The sequence below is a fragment of the Phocoena sinus genome, chromosome 6 (assembly GCF_008692025.1).
Source record: "Phocoena sinus isolate mPhoSin1 chromosome 6, mPhoSin1.pri, whole genome shotgun sequence".
In the NCBI taxonomy this organism is placed as follows: domain Eukaryota; kingdom Metazoa; phylum Chordata; class Mammalia; order Artiodactyla; family Phocoenidae; genus Phocoena; species Phocoena sinus.
In genome coordinates this window covers 51,114,234-51,136,855 of record NC_045768.1, presented here as the reverse complement: position 1 = coordinate 51,136,855, position 22,622 = coordinate 51,114,234, and the positions used below count along the sequence as shown (strand labels likewise).

General features: G+C 43.1%; 2 protein-coding genes across 3 annotated transcripts in view; both read left to right on the top strand.

Moving 5' to 3' along the window:
* The first annotated feature begins 360 nt into the window (after nucleotides 1–360).
* PIP5K1B (phosphatidylinositol-4-phosphate 5-kinase type 1 beta) overlaps nucleotides 361–22,622 on the top strand; it is a 324,986-nt gene continuing 302,724 nt past the window's right edge. The window contains exon 1 of one of the 2 annotated variants that reach the window (XM_032635392.1): nucleotides 361–850. The gene's annotated coding sequence lies outside the window, so the exon portion shown is untranslated. Of the gene's footprint in view, nucleotides 851–960; nucleotides 981–22,622 lie in introns of those variants that run through there. The other variant, XM_032635395.1, reaches the window with a different exon arrangement.
* The window catches only part of FAM122A (family with sequence similarity 122A), a 73,740-nt gene continuing 51,918 nt past the window's right edge, over nucleotides 801–22,622 (top strand). Inside the window, exon 1 of the mRNA XM_032635396.1 lies at nucleotides 801–850. The gene's annotated coding sequence lies outside the window, so the exon portion shown is untranslated. The remainder of the gene's footprint in view (nucleotides 851–22,622) is intronic.

Sequence of the window (22,622 nt, the reverse complement as noted above, 5' to 3'; positions counted from 1 at the left end):
GCCCTATCCTAACAGCCCTGTTTTCCGGGGCTACAAGACTTTGAGCACCGCCGGAAAGCCCTTGGCTAGCCCTGGAGCCCTAGAGGAACCGGCCAGATCGAGGGGCCCGCCCCCGCCCCGCTCTCCGTCTTAGGCACGCGGCGGCGGGACGGAGCGCCTTGTCCCCGAGCATCGACTCGGACGCCCAGTCCGACTGCAGCGGAGGCTCCCGCCGCCTCTGCTGCAAACCCGTCTGCTTTCCCTGCAGGGCGTGCGGGGATGGAGCGAGGGGGTGGAGAGAAAAGGGGAAGAGCCTGGGCGGCCGGCGGGCGGGGCTTGCAGCCTCCCGGAGCCGCGGCCGCCGCCGCGCAGCCCGCTCGGTCTCTGCGCCTCGCTCTCTGCACCGGGACCCGCGCCCGAGCGCGGGGGCGCCCTGCTCCTCGGCCCCCGGCCCTCAGCCCCCGACCCCGAACGCGCCGCGGCCAGAGCGCGCCCGGCTGTGGAGCCGCTCGGAGCGGCTGGGGCTTTGGCGGCCGCTCGCGGCTCAGTCTATCCGGAGGACCGGCGGGGAAGGAAGGGGAAAGCGGGGACACACACCCGCCGCGGCGCGCGCGCATTGCACACTCGCAGCCGCGCGTCCCCGCCGAGGCGCGTCGGGGGCGAGTTTGGCCCCGCGGCTCGGGCCCCGGCACCTGCCCGCTCCTCGAGCTGCGCCCCGGCCCGGGCCCCGCCCCGCCAACTCTCCGCCCCTCCCGCCCCTCGCCTGCACTGCTCTCCTTTCGCCCGGGGGAAGCGACAACGTCCTGATAACTTGCAGACTGTGGCGCAACTGGTCTCGACACCGGAGGCGCCCGAATGCTGTCCGGGTGAGGTAAGTTTCCTGCGCGTCCCCGGCCCCTCCTCCCGCGACCCTCTTTCTGGGCTCGAGCTTGGGGGCTCTGAGTCTCGGATGAATCCTGGAGGTCTCTCGACGCTTTCACTTCGTCCGCCTTGTGCTGGAGGTAGGGTGTAGGGGGTGCGCGTGGCCACCGAAGCGGGACCTTCATTCCCCCGGGCCACGGCTGCGCGCTCCCCGCGGGCACCCACCCGCTTACCACCCGGATCCCCGGAGCCGCAGTGACACTCGGGGGTCACTCTGGGTTCACTTAAGCAGGAGCCCCCTCCCCTTTAATGGGAGCCAGCTGAGTTTGGCTGCAGAAAGAGAGATCTCCCACCACCCTTCCCCGGTATTAAACAGCGGAGAACTTGTTAGGCGCCCCTGGGATCTCAGGAGGGGCTTGCGAGTCAGTGTTTGGTCATTTTTGGCGCCGGAGACGGGTTGAACAGGTGCGGTATGGTTCCAGCCTAAATGCAGCAACCGACTTCTGCATTTCCCCTGCTTCTCTCCCCTAGCCCCGTCAACGTGAAGCTTTAGCAACTGGGGAGGGGGGTGGGAGTGTGGGGCACCGGAGAGGGAGAATGCCGGGGTTTGATTTGCCACACCGGTGCCAGGAGTCACCAAAACAGCAGACAACAAATGTCTGCTTATCGTTCATCTATGCAGATGAGCCTGTTGTCAGTTCTTACCAACCCCCCACCCCCGGCTCACTTGTCTCTGGTGCCCAGCGTGGTTCGATAGAAACCTGTTCCAGAGAAGTTGTTTGGATAGGCTGATGAATTCTTTCTTCTGATCAACTGAAATCAGGGTTCTCAGCAAGGAGATGCTAGTTACTCTGATGCCTTGTTAAAGGCAGCGTATTGCAGACCCAAAATACCGGCCCCCGCCCTTACTATTTTTCTATGACATTCTCAGCCTGCCAGAGGCCCTAGGTCCTAAGGTGAATGACTCTTGAGGGACCGGTTGGGCCTCAGAATGTGTTAGTCTCCTGCAAAGAAGCAACAGTCTTCCCATCAGTACTACTGAGCGTGGGTTTGGGTAACCCTTGTTGCCCCTCCCGTGAAAAGCATCCACCCAGACTTCTGTCTCATTCTATGTAAAGGCTGAAGTGTTCTGCAGTTGTTAGGAGTGGAGAAAAGCCACAGGGTTGGATTCATTACCCCTCTAACGTGATGAAGTAGAATAGTGTTCATGGAAGCTTTTGTCAGAGCGTTTCCAGTCGAAAGGAGGCCCTAGAAAAAAACCTTTCTTAGTCAAGTCCATGCCAGTGGGAAGTTGAGTAAGCAGTAAACATCTCTGAGCTGAGGGAAATGGTGCGTTCTTTGGAGACTTAGGAAGACTGATGAGAAAGCTGGTAAGTCTGAGACTGAATGCGCAATGATGTCTTAGTTGAGGAGGAAAACTGTTAAAAAATGAAGAATAAAACCATGTTACATTTTTGTCCAAATTAAGACTAGAGGGATTTGGTAATAATACCTTACGTTTGCATCAATGCCTTGCTATTTGTAATTGCTTTTTAGTACTCTCTGAAAAGCATTTAATTCTGTCCATTTCTGAGGGAGGCAGGGCAAAGATTATTAACCACATATTCACAGGAGGAATGTGAGGCGCACAAGTTCAATGACTTATCAAGGTAACAAGTGGCTGGAATTAGAGTTGAAGCCGGGTTTCACCACCATTTCAGGTGGTGAAATCACCACCACTATCATCACCCAGTGTTAGTTCTGTACTTGTATAAGGCTTTTACAATGGCCAGACTTTTGCATTTATTGTGGTCTGTACTGTCTTACTGTGAATTACTGTTCACATTTCAACAGATGAGGAAACTGAGGTTTAGACAAGTGATTAGAGTTTTCTATAGTATCATGTCTAATCTAGTAGCTTACGGGACTAGAACTCAGAGCTTCTGATGTCTCGTCCTTTGCTTTGTGGATTATGCCATTGTTCCGCTTGTGATAGCAATGAGGACACATCATGGGATACAGTACATGCAATACACCAGAGACTGCTAAGCACGCCTGCTGGTGACCTGGGTTCTAGTTCTGGCACTGTATTTGGCTGTATAACCTGGACCAAATTCTACCACCTTTGAGCCTCAGGTCTCCCACATATATATAAAACAAGAGGTTTGTATTATTGTTCTCTTTCTAGTTTTAGCATTCTATAATGCTTATCAATATATTTGTAATCCAGTGGTATCATTTTTCTCTAGGGGAAAGAGAAATTTTCACCCTGTATTAACTAAGGGATTTAGCTAATAACCTATTCCACCTGTATTCTAATTTACTCCCCATTCCTCATCATCGCATACCACTCAATGAAGGGAAAGAAAATTCCAAGTGCACTTTAGCTTAGCATCTGTATTGTTTAGTATTATTTTTTGATTTGGAAATATCCTCAGGGGCTGAACTACTCTAAAATAAATGTCAAGATTCACCTGAATATTCCAGACAGTCGACTCATACCTTTGTTTATTTATTTATTTATTTTTTTGGCTTTGGGGTTTGCATGTAAGTATTTAATGAAGAGTTGCTGAGTGAAGGAGGGAATGAAATCACTCATAAGGAAAACACATGCTGTAAAACATAGAAAGCATCTTATCATGTAAATTCCCAGCACCTGCTGACCCGTAAGGTAATTTACCTACACGAGGTATGCCTCCTGAAGCTGGCAGGTGCAGGTGCCCATTGTGTCTCTCCTTCCTGAATACATCATATAAAGAAGAGATTTTATTTCTCCGGGTAGACAGTAGACTCACATCATCTATGTCTTGCTCTTTTGCTTGCCTCCCTCTGCCCCTTTAGTTGTTAGTAATGTGTAACTGGCTGAAATATATATTCCTAGAAAGTGACTTGTGCCATTTTCTGAAAGAGTATATCTTGAGATGGAGAAACCAACCACTCTTATAATTGGGTAAATTTCAGCAGGTGCTAATACTGGCTCGTGGTTTCAGAGGGGGAACCTAATTAACAAAACCAACCTAGTTTCTGTTCCCTTCAAGAATCCTCTTCTCTTTCCACCCCTTCGTCCTGTACGCACAAAAGTAGTGTTTTTACCTTTAGGAGTATGATAACAAATAATTAGAATGGGTCTTAAGTATTATTAACAGATTCAGCCGTTGGGGATTGAGGTAGATTTCTTTCTGATAAAGAATTAAAATATTAACTAGTTCAGCAACTCGCACCTTTTATGGGTAAGACAGCTGAGGCTTGGAGAGGTGAATTGACTTGTTCATGGTCGAACAGATGTTTAGCGACCAGGGCTAACGTGGAATTCTTAAGAAGGTTCTTACTCAAGGTTTTGCTAGGGGTTCTATGGTGAAAGTTCCTTTTTTACTTCTAGAAATCATAGAGGTTAACAGAAAATTTCTGTTTACTAGTAATTAATGAGTTGTCACTTTTTTTTTTTTTTTTTTTTTTTTTGCGGTACGCGGGCCTCTCAGTGTTGTGGCCTCTCCCATTGCAGAGCACAGGCTCCGGACGCGCAGGCTCAGCGGCCATGGCTCACGGGGCCAGCTGCTCCTTGGCATGTGGGATCTTCTCGGACCGAGGCACGAACCCGTGTCCCCTGCATCGGCAGGCGGACTCTCAACCGCTGCTCCACCAGGGAAGCCCGAGTTGTCACATTTTAACATTGTTTAGTATTTATATTTTTATACCTTCTTGTCCAAGCAGATAATTAAGGAGACAATGTCCATTTTCATCCATTCACTGTGATTCTCTTGGCTTATATTTGTCCCTGGACTCAGAATTAATACTTTGCTCCAACCAGTGCTTGGGCAGAGAGAACTATTTGAATAGAAAAACAAATGTATGGCGGTTTTCCAGGCTTGTCTTCCTGGTTATTAAAGCCAGAAGCCAAAGATGGCCTTGTCATACATTGGTAAAGTCATAAATATGTATACATTTAATTTCCATTTTCACTTTACTTGTAATTCTGTTAAATGGTGAGTCAAAACATTTAATATACTGGAAAAATAATTTTTTTCCTGTGGCTGGAGCCTTCATTAGTTACTCTGTAAAACATCAAGCCTGAAATGTATTTGTTGCAGAAACATGTTCTCTTTATGTCAAGTACATTAACTGGGGTTGGAAGGAGTCCTTTTATTTTTATTTTTTTAGAAGCTGCCCAGTTAGAACTGCTCAGCTGTTCATTTGTGGACTTATCTATGGCAGTTCTTCTAAATGCCAGGGAAATCGGGGAGGGAGGAAACCTAGCCTTTTGTTTTATTTAGTATTTTTCTTTTTTAAAATAAATGGTAAACTTAATCTCTTCATGACATTTTTGAAGTACTGTGTAGTCACGATTGGCTGCCATTGATGAAGCATTTTATTCAGTCGGGTTCCCTTTCAGTATAAAAGATTAGGGCAGGGAAACCAGGCTTGATTTTGTGTATTCCATTCTCATTTGCATACGAACTTCAGCAGAGGTGTATAAGGAGATGATATAGGAAAACACAGGACTCCTACCCAAGTTAGGTTACTCTTGGGAAGATTTGAAACATAGTAATTGGGATGTTGTTACATGTCTAGTCAACTGGCAGTTCCTTGGTATTATCATTTTAAGTTAAAACAAACCCCTGTTTAAAAGGACAACTCCATGAAGTGTGTATTCTTCTTGTAGAAAGTCTTCTGTGTTGTTCATGGGATGAATTAAAAATAGGTGTGCAGTATGTCTGTGGGAGTTGACATAATGGGTGAGCAAGTTCTTGAGACCTGTTTCTCTAAGAGTTTTAGAAAGTCAGTTATAAAATTGAGTATTGTATTGAACTGTACAGCATTGTGTGTGCAGTATTGCTCCCACTAAAAATGGGCTTGTGTGTCTTTCAGTAGAGGTTCTTCAGGCAAGGGTTGGGCGTGCAAGCACTGGAGGCCTAGAAAGTATAATTACCTGGTGTTGGAACTGAAATCCCAGGACTAAAGACACAGGACTGTAGAATATTCCTCTATTTTGTAGGAGAAAGGTGATATCTAAGACTTTGCCATCCAGTAATGCTGAGCAAGGGGTTTAGGAGGAAGTTATAGTTAGCCATAAAAATGTGTTTCTTTGCTTCATAGACTGGCACAAGAAATGCAATCGATTCTACTTATTGGGTGGTGGGTTTTCTTTTTTTTTGCTGAAGTATAGTTGATTTACAATGTTGTGTTAATTTCTGCTCTACAGCAGTTATATATTCTTTTAAAAATTCTTTTCCATTATTAGAGGATAGTCAGTATAGTTCCTCTATAGTCAGTATAGTTCCCTGTGCTGAACAGTAGGACCTTATTGTTTATCCAGGGTTTATCCAGGATTTTGCCCATCGTAATCATCTCATGATCATTTGGTCATGACATTTGTTGATAAAGTAAGGAAACAAAACAGTAGCAATAAAAAGAAGCCAAACTATGACCAGCTTGAGGAAGCGGTAAGTGCATGATAGGTGTTTAGCTAATATTTGTCAGTGGGAAAGGTTAGGCATCATGTTTTATCTTTGTATTCTTGGAACTTAGCACTTTGCATGGGAAATGGTGGGGATTTAATGAATGTGTACTGAACAATTTATGAATTTACATGATATCACTCTTCAAAACCTTGGAATGTTTTTTAACTATTCTGATGTTATTATTTTCCAGACCATTTTAGAAATGTCAGGCAGGCTGATAAACACTAGTTTCAGTAGTTTAGAGTGGTCCTTCCTTTTACATCATAAATGGTATTTATTCACCGGACCTCCAACTTTTTGTAACCAATATGCCTAGGAATGATTTTTTTTCTCTTCCTTAACAGAAATAATAATCTAAGTATGAAATGTGTTATTCATTTTTCTTTTTATAAGTATCAGATAAACATATTTTTAGAGCTCCCAGGGTGGCTTAAGAGTGAATTTAGCTCAGGGTACACAGGCAAGAGTGGACTTTAAGCTTCTCTAAGTTAATCAGTTTAAACATCACCTCCCCTAGGGGCTTTCTCTGATCATCTAACCTAAAGGGGACTTTCTTCATATGTTTTCTTCACCTATCACAGTGGACACTTACACATTTATGTATTTTACTTGTTTATTTTTTTATCACCTCTACTCAAATTCACACTCAATTTATAAGCTCCTTGAGGGCAGAGGTCATGGTTCATTAACACTGTTTTTCAAGAAAGTGCTTGACATATAGTAGGTGCCCAGTAAACATGTAAATGCATGAATGACTAGGTCCCATCCATCCTGTCAAGATGAATTGAGCCACCATTGAGGTCACTCAAGCCAAGCAGGTTGAGCTGTGAAGACAGTTCTTAAAGGCTGGCTATGGCAGGTCCATGAGAAGGACAACTAGGTCCTCCAGAAGAAGGAAACAGTGCTTGTTTAGGTGAATAGGTTCTGGCATGCGTATGAAGTAATATCTCTATTTAAAGGGTTCTCACACTTTATTTACTGAAAAATGAATAGCAGAGAACAGATAAGTAGAAATTACAAAGCGTAAGACAAAATGTTCCAAACCTATTTAAAATAAGGTCTGAAAGTACCTAAATCCCAGACATATGTAATTCCTAATTAAGACAACTTAGTGATAGTATACAAGACAACATCCTATGACACTCCAGGTAAGAACTTCCCAAGCTCAGCTGGTTTTTCTTTAAATGTTAGAAACATCAATAGCCCGGTCTCAGGGAAGAAGCCAGGACAGTGGTTCTCAGGTGTGGCCCCTTGACCATCATCATCACCTGAGAACTTGTTAGAAATGCAAATTCTCATACTGTTCCCCAGGCCAGCTGAATCAGAAACTCTGGGGATGGGGGTTAGCAATCTGGCAACAGGTGATTCTGATGTACACTCAACATTGGCAGGAAATGTTAAATCCATTGCTCAAAATCTACACCTCCTGAAGTGCTTGGTATTCCCAAGTGAATTTCAGGGTATATGGAGAGGGTGCCATCTGCCTGCTCCACTAGAAATACCAGAGGAGAAATAAAGCCAGTCTTTGCTTTTCTCACATCCTTGTGGATCACAAGAAAACAATTTCATAGGACTGGATTGGGTATCTAGGACTTTAGACAGTACAAAACCGCTCTGGTTAGTCATTGGCCCTGCCAAGTGATGGTTACTCCCAAGGCTGGGAGATGTGGCTGAAGAGGGGTAAGACACGTTCCATGCATAGCTTATGTTTGGGTGTTGCTTCAGTAGGACCCCAGGTGGAGGAATGAGTTCGGGAGCTAGTGGTTGTCTAGGAAACAGTGGCTTACTGACAATTCTGAATATTTCAGGTCAGTTCAACATACTAGAAACTGATGGACCCCTTGGCCAGGACAGTGCCAGGTGCCATAGGGTATACAAAAAAGTACAAACATGGCTCTGGCTCCACTGTGCTGAGAACTTGCTGTGTTCCAGGCACTTCTCAAGTGCTGTTTCTTTCATCTCCACCATGCTCCTGACAGCGGGCTGCAGCATCCTTGCTGATAGAGGAGCAAATGGAAACCTAATCAGGCAGGTACACGCTCATGGGCCCAGAGCCACTAAGGCAAGGTTCCATCTCTGGCTTTTCTGATTTTAAAGCCCACATTCTTTTCTCTGCTTCATGCAGTTGTGCCTCGAAATGTAGTTCTGGTACAAGAGTTTAAAAAAGGAGGACACAAGTGAATCTAAAATTTGTATCTCCAACCTAGGCCTCTCTGTGAGCTCTAGATTACATAATTGACGTTGCACCTGGATATCTCAAAGGCACCTCAAGTTTTTCATGTCCAAGACCAGAATCCTGATTTTTTCTCTTCATACCTCATCCTCTTGCATGGATGCTTAGCTCTGTGATGGGCACAACTAGCCACTACCTCGCACAAGGCAGAAACTTGGGAGCCATCCTTGCCCCGTCCTTTTCATCCACCACATCTAACCCATCACCCATTTCTATAGATTTTGCTTGCTTAATAGCTCCCCCATCCGTCTGCTTCTCATTGTTTCTGCTGATTCTGTCCTAGTCCAGCTTCTCATCTCTCTGCTGGATTCTAGCCATCGCCTCCCTGGGCTCCTGAGTCCACCCTGGCTCTCCTCTGATCCTCTAATCCATCGTTCATACTGCAGCCAGAGCAATTGAAATGGCTGGAGAGGACCCTAGACTTGGCTGGCTGGATCCTTACCTCTCACATCCAGCCAGGCCCTCCAGGAAGCAGACACATTTTGGTCCCTGCACTGGTACACAGGTCTGAGGACTTGCTCTTCTAAACAGCATCCTACTCTGATGCTTTTGCTCCCTGGAATGTGGTCAGGCCATGGTCATAACTATAGTCGGCTGCTCTTAAAGCCACAGGATGAAGACTTCAGTGTGATCCTAGGGACCACCCAAGCCACACCGAATACCAAGATTTTAGAGTGGTCTGGAATCCCGAGGTGCACTCTTATTCTAACAGGAACCAGAGACTGCTATTTAGATAAGAGAAAAGCAGTTGTTGAGTAAGGAGTTAGTTGGAGGCCAAAAGCATTATCTTTGATGTTCTAGGTATTTTTAGGATGAAACCAAGGCAGGATCGTAGGATCCTACAGAAACTAGTTAAAAGAAATTAGCCTAAGCTAAGCTTGCATTTAATCTTTGCACGTGGCTTTTTCAGTTACTCGTTGTCCCTTGACTGTAAATAATTGAGAAGTACCAAGCTGTCTCAGTCAGTTCCGGCTGCTGAAACAAAGTAACATAGACTGGGTGGCTTGCAAACAACAGAAATTTATTTCTCACAGTTCTGGAGGCTGGAAATCTGAGATCAGGGTGCCAGCATGGTCAGGTTCTGGTGAGAACCCTCTTCCAGGTTACAGACTGCTGACTTCTCTTTGTGTCGTCATACAGTGGAAAGAGGGCAAGAGAGCTCTCTGGGGTCCCTTTTATAAGGACACTAATCCCATTCATAAGGACCCCACCTTCATAGCTCTGTTACCTCCCAAAGGCCCCATCTTCTAATACCATCACACTGGGGGTTAGGATTTCAAAATATGAATTTGAAACACATTCAGTGCATTACACAGCCCTTTATGGCCAACTCAGTGCCTTTTAGGAAGCACATTCTATGTTGAGACCCAGTGCAGACATAAAGATATAAATAATAAATATATTCAAAATAAAGCTTTCATGGAGCGATACTTAGCTATACTGCGTGAAATGTGCTCTAGTATTTTCTGATAAGTTCCATCCCACCTCCAAACTCTACCGAACACTGATCATGATTCACCAAATTGATTTTACTCCCCGCTGATGGGCTGAGACCTGCAATTTGGAAAACAGATCTATCCTATTGTGCCTTCCAGTGCTGCCTGTGCAGAAGCTCAGGCCAGAGGTGTGCATTCATTGAGGAGCTGAGTGTGACTTCTCATCCAGTGCTCTGTCCATCCCTGTGGGTTCAGGGAGGGTTGTGAGTTAACAACTTCATAAGGCTCCCTCTGCAAGTTTTTTTTTTTTTTTTATAACATCTTTATTGGAGTATAATTGCTTTACAATGGTGTGTTAGTTTTTGCTTTATAACAAAGTGAATCAGCTATAAATATACATATATCCCCATATGTCCTCCCTCTTGCGTCTCTAATTTCTGTCAAAATGCATTGTGAAATTGGGAAAGTAGGCATCTGATAGAACTTGGCGTTGGGGGAAAGTAACTCATAAAGCCACCTTGTCAATTGCATAGGATAAATAATCTACAATGATGAACTATGACCTTTAAACTGGGGCAGGGCTACATTTTTTCATATACTGTTCACTCTAAAGTTCCTGATAATTTATTTTAGCAAGAATCTAAATAGTACTTTAAGAAAGAAAGACCTTACTTAAAAAATATGTCAACAATTTGACAGTGTGGTTTTTTTCTGCCTGAAGTTCATTGAGACATCAAGCCTGCCAATTTTAACTGGCTGTTCAAGCACAAAATGAAAGAAGCTTAAAACAGGGAATTCTTAGGTACTCAGAACTTTGGGGCAGGCTTTTTTACTTCTAGAATAAATTTCCTGATTGCTGAGGGTTTGCTTATTTAAGAATCAAAATTTATTATAGCCAACTTTTGTATAGAAAATTTCCCCAAAGTTGCTACAACCTTCCCTGATTCTTTAAAAGATTATACAGCATAGAGTGTGTCTCTAATGTTGTAGTAAAGTGATAGCTTTCAGACTCATTCACGGATACAAGGCTCTTTGCACCTGTACCAAACGGCCCCCTTTGCTGTTTTTGAAAATCTTACCTATCTTGATTTTTTTGTTTTTTGATGCTATTTCTATGGCTTTCAGCAGTGATAACCCTTCACTCACTCATTTGCTACGGAGAATCTGTTGTGATCTTGGGAGCCAGATAACACCCATATTGTCTGAATTGTGTTTCCGAAATAGACTCATCTTATGCATTGACTTGAAATTTATTTTGAGAAAGAAAAAAGTGGTTTTCGAGGGAGGGTCTCAAGGAAGCAAGCTTTAGTTCTTTCTCATTCACTTAGGTCATTGGCCAATAAAGAGCATGTTTTTCTTCTCTTATGTCTTGTTTTTGGGCTGTTCAGGTAAATAAAGTGCTACCTTTTTAGGCTGAGATATTCATGGTTTCTTTTTTATTTGTATAAAATATTTGTGTTTACTATATTATGGTCTAAAGCACACTTTCATAGACTTTTATCATTTAATTTAAACAGAGTGGTAATTTATGGGAGTTTTGGTGAGAGTTTCATTTTTAATATTTTATGCCCTTGGAGGATATAAATTACCAAAGGTTATTTCATGTCCCACTGGAGAAATTGCATAGAAACTTCTATTGTATAGGACTTCTGATGTCTATCTTCTATTGGAAAACTAACTTTAATACCTACAATAAAGCAAATAAGGTGCATATGAAAATTTTAACTTGTTTTTAAGAAGTGATGTGAGCCAGAGTGTTCTTAGACTTATGAATTCATCATATGGAAACAAACAGTAGCGTCATTGCTTTGGCAAGTTCTATTGAAATGATGCCCTTTAGTGTTTTTCCCAGGACATGTAGTTTAGGCAGAGTGGTGAAGATTTATGGAAAATGAGAAATCAGTCTCCCATGCTAAGGATTAAGAGAGAAACATGCCTTTGCTTATATTTGTTTATAAAAGATCGAATGGAAGTGCAGCTTTTAAGATTTGTATGGAGTTGGGCTTCACTAGTTTTGCAGTTTCTCAGAAAATTCCTCTCCTACGTGGCAATTTATAATGTAAACATGATGCATCATTTCATTTTGTGCAAACTGTCTGTAAGGAACAGTCACTTTCCACATATGTCAGAAGACTCCTGGCAGCATTTTAGAGCCTAAAGTATCCTCCACAAGCCCTAGCAGCTTTAGAGACAGTCGCCAGCACTCCCTGACAATCCGTTTTTATCGTTTTCTTCATTGTCTGCCTCTTGTACTGGAAAGCGAATTTCCACAAGGGGAGGGACTGTGTTCTGTTGGCTCTTGTATGCCCAACACCTAGAAAAGTGTCCAGTGCAGATGGTTCTCAATTAAAGTTTATTGAATGAATGATTTTCTTAAGCCACATCTGTCTTTTCTTCAACTTCATAGGTCCCTCTTCCTTTGTAAAATGTTAACAGTCAAGCTTCTAGCCTTACCGCTGCTTCAAGCTCCTTTCCCAATGAGCGGCCTTGTTTGTGGCCAAATTTTAGTCTTTTTTTCTATCTCTTGCTTTTTGGTCTGTTACATTTAGAACCATTTAATAATTCATGCCTCACTCTCTCTTAGCTGCTTATCTGCTCTTGTGAACCCAACTCTTGCCTCTGTCAAAAGTCCCTATATTATGAAATCTGAGCTTGTGCCTTTCAAAAACCTGAATCTGTCTCCTTCTCCAAATTCTAGATTTTCATCAAAGATACCCTCTTTTTTTTTTTTTAACCTACTTTTGAAATTTCAGCAATCTTCTTATCTTGCTCATCTTTGTTTCTGTGCAGCTACCAAGTCCAGAGGAAGTTTTTGAAAAGTTCTCTTCCATTTTCACGTGTATTTCCTATATTAAATGCTTCTTACCTGGACTATTGTAGCAGCTTCCCAAACGGCCCCTGTACCTCCCTCTCTCTCCCCCTGTAGTCAGTTATAATACTTGCTACCAGAGATTATAACTTCATCACCTCCATGCCCCCAAATCCTTAGATGCTTTGTTATGCCCCAAATCTAAGTACCTTGATTTGGTCCATAAGAGCATCCACAGTTTGGCCCTAGTTCTCTAACGCTGTCATTGTCGTTGTCATTGTCATCCTTGTAGTAGTGACAGCAACTACCATTTCTTAAACTCATAACTCTGTACCAAGCCCAACACATAGGAAGAAATGAAGTCATAAAGGTTCGTGGTATGTTTGGAGCTATATCTGATAATGAGTAGGGTAGGTGTGGGTGGGAGGAAATAGGGCTGGAGTGGTATGTTGGCTCCAGACCACGGGCAGCTTGTCAGATGGGCTAAGGAGTTTGAACTTTTCTTCTATAGGCAGGGAGGCAACAACTAGAAGATTTTCACAGACGAGTGATGAGCTCATGCCTTAGGTTAGATCAGCAGCATGGCCTCCAGTTTGGGAGGTGAATGAGGTGGGAATGAGACTGGAGACAGGGAGACTAGTTAGAGGAGATGATGTCGTTACAAGAGAGATGATGAGAACCTGAATTCAGGTATGGAGGGGATGGGGAAGAGTGAGCAAATTAGAGATTTAGGAGGAAGAATTAATAAGACTTGTTACCACTTGTGGATTTTGAGGGAATGGGAGAGGTAGATGATGATAATTCTCTGGCTTTGGCTTGGCTAGCTGGAGAGATTGGAGAATGATGATCAACAGAGAGAGTATGGAGAAGAGGCAGCATGTATGTGGTGGCAGAGGTGGGAGGGCTGTAATGATGAGTTCAGTTTTGAACACGCATTTCAGATCCTTGTGGGGTATCTGGGTGGAGTGTGGCTGTTAGAAGAGAGGCCCACGATGGACACACTGGCTGTGTTATGGTCATGGGTCTTTGGGCAGCGATTCAAGCCATCGGCGTGGATGAGACCGAGATGCCTGTGGGACTTCAAGGTATACGAGTGTGGAGGCGAGGAGAGAGGCCTGGGATGGAGACAGCGTTATGATCTCTTGCCAGTGATTAAAGCCATGGGATTAGACGAGGCTTCTGGAAGGGTTTGTAGACCAAGAAGAGAACATGTCTGAGAACCACCATCATTCCCTGATCTTCCTTTGCAATTTCATTTCTTTACACCTTGGCTGATTACATTTTTCTCTTACTGAATCTTCTTCCGTTTTCTTCTCCGTTGAGGGAAGTGGCATCAGGCTTTCATGACACCACATGTATCCCACTTCTCTGATCCCCACACGTGCCCAAGAGTGATTTCTCGGGCACACACTCCCTCTGGCATTCTTGCTCTTACCACTCTCTTGGAACTTTCCCTCAAGGCTGACTTTTCGTTTGTTCTCCACTTAGCTCTCCGCGCAGGCTCGAGTCCTGACAGCAGGGACCACATCTTCTCTCACTTCATGTTTCCCACCCAGCCTGACAGCTCCAGTGTCTCCTTCACACTAGCTGCTCCTACACCTTTTTGTTTATTTTCATTCTTCTGTAGAGAAATAAGGAAAAAGGTGAACAACTCCAAGTTCTCTAAGGATTTGGAACAGTTGAGGTCCCTTGAACTAAATTGGAAGTGCCTGCTTACAATAAGTTTGTGGCTAGAAGTTTCTGTTTCTCACTAAACAAACAAAAAAGAAAATTAGCAAAAAAGTCCATAAAACCAGTGCAGAGGTCTTGTCATTTATCATTCTCACTATTTGAAACTTTCAGAGGAAGAGACTATATCTTTTGGCAGCTCCCCTACAACTACCATTGCTTATTGCAAGCAGAGTTTATCTCCAGGTTTCACTGGGTTGTACTTCCTATGTTTTTAAATAACACTTCACATACATTTGCACAGGCTGAATCTGGGTGCAGTGAGAGATCTGTCCCTAGAAGCAGGGATTCTGGCTTATCCTGCCCCTCTCCTGATACTTTGGTGACCTATGGTCAAGTTGCTTGACCTCTCTTGTACCTTTTTGTTCTCATCTGTGGAATGAGAATCTGTACACTGGCTCCTGAACCTTTGAACACTAGTTCAAAGGTATGTTGTGAGGCCAAATGGAATGATGGCCTTTGAGGTTCTTAGAAAAAAAGCATCATGCACATTACATTAGAGAAAATGAGTTCAGTAAGTGGTACTGGGAAAACTGGACAGCTACATGTGAAAGAATGAGATTAGAACATTTCCTCACACCGTATACAAAAATAAACGGATTACCTAAATGTAAGACCTGAAAACATAAAAATCCTAGAAAAGAAAGTAGGCAGAACACTCTTTGGACATCAATTGTAGCAATATTTTTTTTTGGATCGGTCTCATAAGGCAAAAGAAATAAAAGCCAAAATAAACAAATGGGACCTAATTAAAGTTAAAAGTTTTTGCACAGCAAAGGACACCACCAACAACACGAAAAGACAATCTACTGAATGGGAGAAAATGTTTGCAGATGAAACGTATGAGAAGGGGTTAATATACAAAATATATCAAAATACAAACAACCTGATTAAAAATGGGCAGAAGACCTGAATAGACATTTTTCCAAAGAAGACATACAGATGGCCAACATGCACATGAAAAGATGCTCAGCATCTCTATCAGTGAAATGCAAATCAAAACTGTATGAGATATCACTTCACATCTGTCAGAATAGCTATTATCAAAAAGTAAATAGCAAATGTTGGCGAGGATGTGGAGAAAAGGGAACCCTCATGCACTGTAGTTGGGAATGTAAACTGGTGCAGCCACTATGGAGAACAGTATGGAGGTTCCTCAAAAAACTTAAAATTGAACTACCATATGATCCAGCAATTCCACTCCTTGGTGTACTTCTGGAAAACACCAAAATATTATTTTGAAAAGATACATGCACCTCAATGTTCATTGGCATTGAACATAATAATGGCAGCATTATTTACAATAGCCAGGACATGGAAGCAACCCAAGTGTCCATCAACAGATGAATGGATAAAGAAGTGTGTGTGTGTGTGTGTGTGTGTGTGTGTGTGTGTGTGTGTGGTGGAATATCGTTTAACCATGAAAAGAATGAACTTCTGCCATTAGCAACACAGTGGATAAACCTAGAGAGTATTCTGCTTAATGAAGTAAGTCAGACAGAGAAAAACAAATACTGTGTTATCTCTTATATGTAGAATCTAAAAAATAAAACAATTGTATATAATGAAATAGACTCACAGATATAGAAAACAAGCTAGTAATTACAAGTGGGGAGAGGGAGAGAGGGGCAAGATAGAGACATGGGATTAAGATATACATACTACTCCATATTATATAGATGAGGAACAAGGATATACTGTACAGCTCAGGGAAATATAGCCATTATTTTGTAATAACTTTAAATGGAGTATAATCTATAAAAATATTGAATCACTGTGCTGTACACCAGAAACCAATAAAATCTAAATTAGCCATATTTCAAATTTTTTAAAAAAGGAGTGTTGGTGGGCAGCAAATAATTCATATGATAGAGTCCAAACTAGGACGTCATGCTCAATGTATTAAACAAGTTCATTGCTTATTCAGTTTAGATTGAATGGTATGTGGTGGTCATTATCACCCCTAATGCTGTGCCTCATATACAAAGATGGTCAGTGTTTCAATTAGTGCCTATTTAGATGGAGTAGGAGAAGCTCCTAGAGGTCATTCAGGAGGCATTTTTAATACCTGTGGAATCCTTAAGGCTGCTTGAGGTTAATTGGACATTCCTCAAATGCTAATAAAAGCTTCAATTAATAATATAAATATTTATAGTTCAATGACCTGTATCACATGGCAAAGAGGTTTGACTGGAGTCACTGATGTAGGCAATACCTGATCAAAAGTGAGGGGAACTCAAAGAGTTTAACATCATTGGCATAGGGGTAATAACATTGGATCTGTAGTCATGACATGGGATCCACAGTAAGAGACCAAAATCTTAATTCCTTCCTTAGCCTGGCTGTGAGCATACTGGCATAATCATAATTATACAGGTGCTTTTTCTCAGTTTTCTGCCCTTAGAGTCGACTATGGACTAAGTATGGTGGACTTGGTTATGTTGGTAGGCTAGATTGCAAATTGTAGCAACCTCAGCAGAGTAAAAGCATAGCTGACAGAAGGTGGAATGTGGAAGCAGAGAAAAGGGTTAAATGTGCTAATATTCTCACCTCCTAAAATGGGGAGTAACATATACTTGTTAAAAGTTGGTGGGGGGACTTCTCTGGTGGTCCAGTGGTTAAGACTCTGGGCTCCCAATTAAGGGGGCCTGGGTTCGATCCCTGGTCGGGGGACTAGATCCCACATGCATGCCACAGCTAAGAAGTCCTCGTGCCACAACAGCCTAAATAAATAAATAAATATTTCCCATCCACCACAATGAAGAGTAGCCCCTCCTCGCCGCAACTAGAGAAAGCTTGCGTGCAGCAACAAAGACCCAACGCAGCCAAAAATAAATAAAATTAAAAAAAAAAAAAAGTTGGTGGAATTCTGGAGTTGTGCCATCTTGCATTCCCACTGGTGGCATATGAGAGTTCCAGTTGCTCCACATCTTCATCAACACTTGGTATGGTTAGTCTTTATTTTAGATATTCAGATAGGTGTATAGGGGTAGCTCATTGTGGCTTTAAATTGTACTTCTCTAAGGGCTAATGGTGTTGAGCATTTTCTCATGTGTTTGTTTGCCATCCGTATATTCGGTGAGGTGTTAAACTCATGTATTCATTCTGGTAACTTCTTTTTTGTAGTATGCATAGAATTTTTTACATGGACAATCATGTCGTCTGTGAATAAAGACAGTTTTACTTAAAAAAAAGTTGGCGGAAACACACATGAAGACCTGAATACGTAAAATTGCAAAGGTAATGAACAGAGGAATTAAAACAACAATATATATTAAACTTTGGATGGAAACCAGGGCAGTATGAGCAAAGTCCCTGATATGAGTCAAGAACAAGAGATTTAAGAATGTTATCAAGAGTTATGGAGATAACTGAGACCAAAATAGAAAATTTTAGGAATGGTTGTCTTGGGAGAATGGAACTAATGGCAGGAATAGGAAAATCAAGAAATGGTGACTCTCATGAGGTCCTTTATGTCATTTGATATATTACCTTGTACATGCATTTCTTTGATAAAAATAAATCATTGGTATATTGGTCATTAGATCATAAAGATAAAAAGCAACATGAAATAAAACAGGTAGAGGGTGAGAGCTGAATATTATAAAATAAGAAATACTGGGGAAATAGTCTGGGGAAATTATAAAATAAGAAATACTGGGGAAATAGTCTATGTTTAGAAAGCTGTATAAAGGAAGGAGGGGCCCTAAAATGGCCCAGATAAGTGTTAGGTACATTGCTGATATGTACCTAACACTTACTTGGGCACTTACTACATTCTAGGTATTTTTTAAACAGTAGACATTCATTAACTTGTTTAATATTCACAGCAACCTGTGAGGTCGGTATTATTGTCATCATTTTATAAGTGAGGAAGCCATGGAGCAGAGATATACGTATGTAATTCGAGGCCACACAGCCAGGTTTCAAAGCCAGGTGGTCCAGCTCCAGAACCATCTCTTTTAGCTATGATACTATGTGATGTCTCATGGTAGGACGAGGGGTGTCACATACAGTGCATGCTCACTGATTCTAAGATGATGACTTGTTCTTTGAAGCCGTCTCCTAAAGAGGTACTTGACTTAAGTTCACTAATAATTTAACAGATATTTGAGTGTCTATTGACATGGTTTTAGGTACTAGGATTATCCCATTTTAGTGGGGGAGGCCAATGATGAAGATGTAGAATTTACATTTACAAAAAATACGTGTAGAATTTAACACAAGATGCTGTAGAGAAAAAATAAAGCAGGATAAGGAGTAGACTGATGGTAGTGGTGGTGGAGGAATGTTATTTTAGAAAGCAAGGTCAAGGAAAACCTCTCTGAGGGGACTATACTTGAACATTGTCTTAGCTCAGGCTGCTTTAGCAAATACACCACAGGCTAGGTAGCTTAAATAGCAAACATAGGTGAAGGTCCCAACAGATGTGTCTGGTGAGTGCCTGCTTCCAGGTTTGCAAATGGCCTTCTTCTCATGGTATCCTCATATGGGGGAGAGCAGAGAGAGAGAGAGAGAGAGGGGAAGCAAGCTCTCTCATGTCTTTTCTGATAAGGGCACTAATCACATTTATGAGGACTCCACCCTCTTGACCCAATTACCTTGCAAAGGCCCTACGTCCTAATAGAATATTGGGGGTTAGAATTTCAGCATGGGAATTTTGTGGGGGGGGATACAAACTTTCAGTCCAACACAAACATAAATCTAAATGAAGGAAAGAAGTGAACTATTCAATATCTGTTAATTATACTGGGAAAAGCATTCCAGGTAGAAGGAATAGTAAGTGCAAAGCTCTGAAGCAGAGCTCCTTTGGCCTGTTTGAGGGACTGTACAAATGGCCAGAGCTGTGGGAGTGGAGGGAAGTACTTGGTGCCCAGGCAAGTAGAGCCTCTTAAACCTGATAGTGACTTTTATTTTTGGTGCCCGACTAAGGCACTTTGCTTGCAGTCGTAGTTGAAACCTGGTCCTCCTTTACTCACCCTTCAATCATTAACAAGTAAATAGATATGACCTTCATAGTCATCACTCTTAAGGCTGTCACTCTTAAGCCTATGGATCCTTTTCTTTTTAAAATTATTTATTTATTTTATTTTTGGCTGTGTTGGGTCTTCGTTGCTGTGTGTGGGCTTTCTCTAGTTGCAGTGAGCGGGGGCTGCTCTTCGTTGCAGTGTGCGGGCTTCTCATTGTCGTGACTTCTCTGGTCGCAGAGCACGGGCTCTAGGCGCACAGGCTTCAGTAGTTGTGGCACGTGGGCTCAGTAGTTGTGGCTTGCAGGCTCTAGAGCTCAGGCTCAGTAGTTGTGGCTCACGGGCTTAGTTTGCTCCACGGCATGTGGGATCTTCCCGGGCCAGGGCTCGAACCCGTGTCCCTTGCATTGGCAGGCAGACTCTTAACCACTGTGCCACCAGGGAAGCCCCCTATGGATCCTTTTTAATATGTGTGATAGTTTAGTTCAAGGATCATGGGTCATGTTCGAGTGCCGCTTTAGAATCTTAGAGGCTTGTTCTAGAACTCTTGATGTCTGAAAGTTGTAGTATTTCAGTGTGACAACAGTGTATGAATATCTGTTGACCAATATGATTTCTGATGCTCCCGATGTCTGGATAAGATGTGTATGTTTTGCAGGGGAAAGTGAGGAGAGGGGAACCTGACACCGCATTGTGTACAGTGGACAGGGTCTGAGATAATTCAATCTCTTTGTCTTCCTAGCAAAGAACAGCCTCTAAAATGAGCCTAATGGTGCCCACTTCAGTGTGTTCTTGAGAGAATTAAAGGAATGCGGGTAGTAGGAACGAAGTAAATGTGAGTTCCTTTCACTTTTTATGTGCAAAGCTTTTTGTAAGGTGCTGAGGACAAAAGGGGTAGCATTTAGAGCGAGGGAGTGGGGTAAAGAGGCAATAGCAAAAACGGATGAGTGGTCCTTGCCCTCAAGGAATTTATTCCTCAAGGAATAATTAAGGGCAGATACCCTTAATTAGGGGAAGATAATGCAATTAAAAGAAGAGTGGCAGGGGCTTCCCTGGTGGCACAGTGGTTGAGAGTCCGCCTGCCGATGCAGGGGACACGGGTTCGTGCCCCGGTCCGGGAAGATCCCACATGCCGCGGAGAGGCTGGGCCCGTGAGCAATGGCCGCTGAGCCTATGCGTCCAGAGCCTGTGCTCCGCAGCGGGAGAGGCTACAACAGTGAGAGGCCCGTGTACCGCAAAAAAAAAAAAAAAAAGAAGAAGAGTGGCAAAAGTGCTGAATGTGGCTTGAGCTAGGGTAAAAAACCAGCCTCCAGTTTCCAAATTAAGCCTCGGAGTTTGTAGTGTGTGATGCTGTTTCTCTTCAGGTTTGAAGATAGGCTGGTGCTTAGGGCGAACACAGCTATGAAATTACTCTGAGAGAGTCACACATAATGCTAGAATTATGCTCTTTACTTTTCAGAATTGCCTGTTTTTCACTGTATTTCAGGCAGTATTTCGTATTAAGCAAATTGCACTCCTTTTTGTTATGTGGATGAGAGGAGGCTGGGAAGGGAGCTCATTCTATTCCTCTTCCTCTTCCAGGGGCTGCTGTCAACTAGTCCCAAGGTAGAATTCTTCCTGAAGCTCCTGAAACCTTTGTGACACTGGAGTAAATAGGGAGGTGGAGGAGATAAGCATTTTATTTGTACTTCTCTGACGGGACTTACCGCCTTTCAGTGTGTATTTTCAGTTATTTGCAGGCGTGTCTTGTCTTCCCTGCTGAATTGAAAGTTCCCTGAAGGCAGAAAGATCTCTTGTTTATTTTTTTAATAAAACTTGTCCAAAGCAATTCCCTTTATCCCAAAGTCTTGCTGACAGAATGAATTACATGGATAACTTTTGCTTAATAGGGCTGTTCAAGGAGTATCCGAAACTCTGTATTCGTTTGGGTTTTGGTGTATTTGGGATTCAAAGGAAATTCATTCCCTCACCATTTCTAACTTAATCCTCTGCTAGCATTTTCCCTTTCGTCTGCTTAGGAATCAGCTACGGTATGTTTTAGTCTTCATTCAGATTTTTTTTGGAAACTCAGAACTATAACTATGTACTGTTTGCAAAGGGACATCATTAGAGGAGGCACTGGTCCCAAATCTGATAGCTAAACCAGACATGTGGGTCTGGTAAACAGAAGCTGGTGGGGCCCAAAAGATGAGTAATTAACACGTCTAAGAGATGGAGGAAGGACAGTGTTTTTCCCTGGGCAAAGCTTTCTGCGAGGCTTAGAGTTCAGTAGCAGCTGGCATGAGAGTGATGGCAGGAACTGGGCAGAGCAGAGAGGTCTGCCTGTCCTTTAGGCAAAGCCTGGTGATTCTTTTTTTTTTTTTTTTTTTTTTTTTTTTTGGGTTTACGCGGGCCTCTCACTGTTGTGGCCTCTCCCGTTGCGGAGCACAGGCTCCGGACGCGCAGGCCCAGCGGCCATGGCTCACGGGCCCAGCCTCTCCGCGGCATGTGGGATCCTCCCAGACCGGGGCACGAACCCGTGTCCCCTGCATCGGCAGGCGGACTCTCAACCACTGCGCCACCAGGGAAGCCCCAGGCATCCTTTAAAAGCTCAGCATCTGGTGGTGCTGCTAGTGATGATGATGATGATGATGATGAAAAAATTGGAGCCTTATACCAGTTTTGACGCTTTGCACCTGCTGAGGAGTTCAGCACCGTCTTCCTCTAATAGAAAGGACAGTGGTTTAATTTAGCCATGGGCTACAAGGTGACTGTAAATACTCATGTACTTGTGTAATTGAATTGGTGGTAAACTTATTTTTAGAACTCTTCTAAGAAGCTGATCATCCAACCACAAAATTGCCAGGGGGAAATGAGAAGCAGATGGCTGAAGAGGACCTCGCTGTGTTGTCCGTGCCCATATGGGATGGTGCTGCTGGGTGCTGGTTGCTCCTCTAGCAGGGTGCCTTGCCTCTGCCCAGTTTCCTCAAAGTGTATGAGCCAGCCTGGCACTGCAGTCCCAACTGTCCAGACTTGCGTATTTTGTTTTCCTCTGTTGGTTCATTCTGTGTCCATCAGCCCTCCGACTGGTTCATGTGTGAAAAATGATGGCTAACCACAGTGCTTGCTAAAGAATTGGTTTATGATACAGCTTTATTGAGGTAGACTTTATATGCCAAAATTTCACCTATT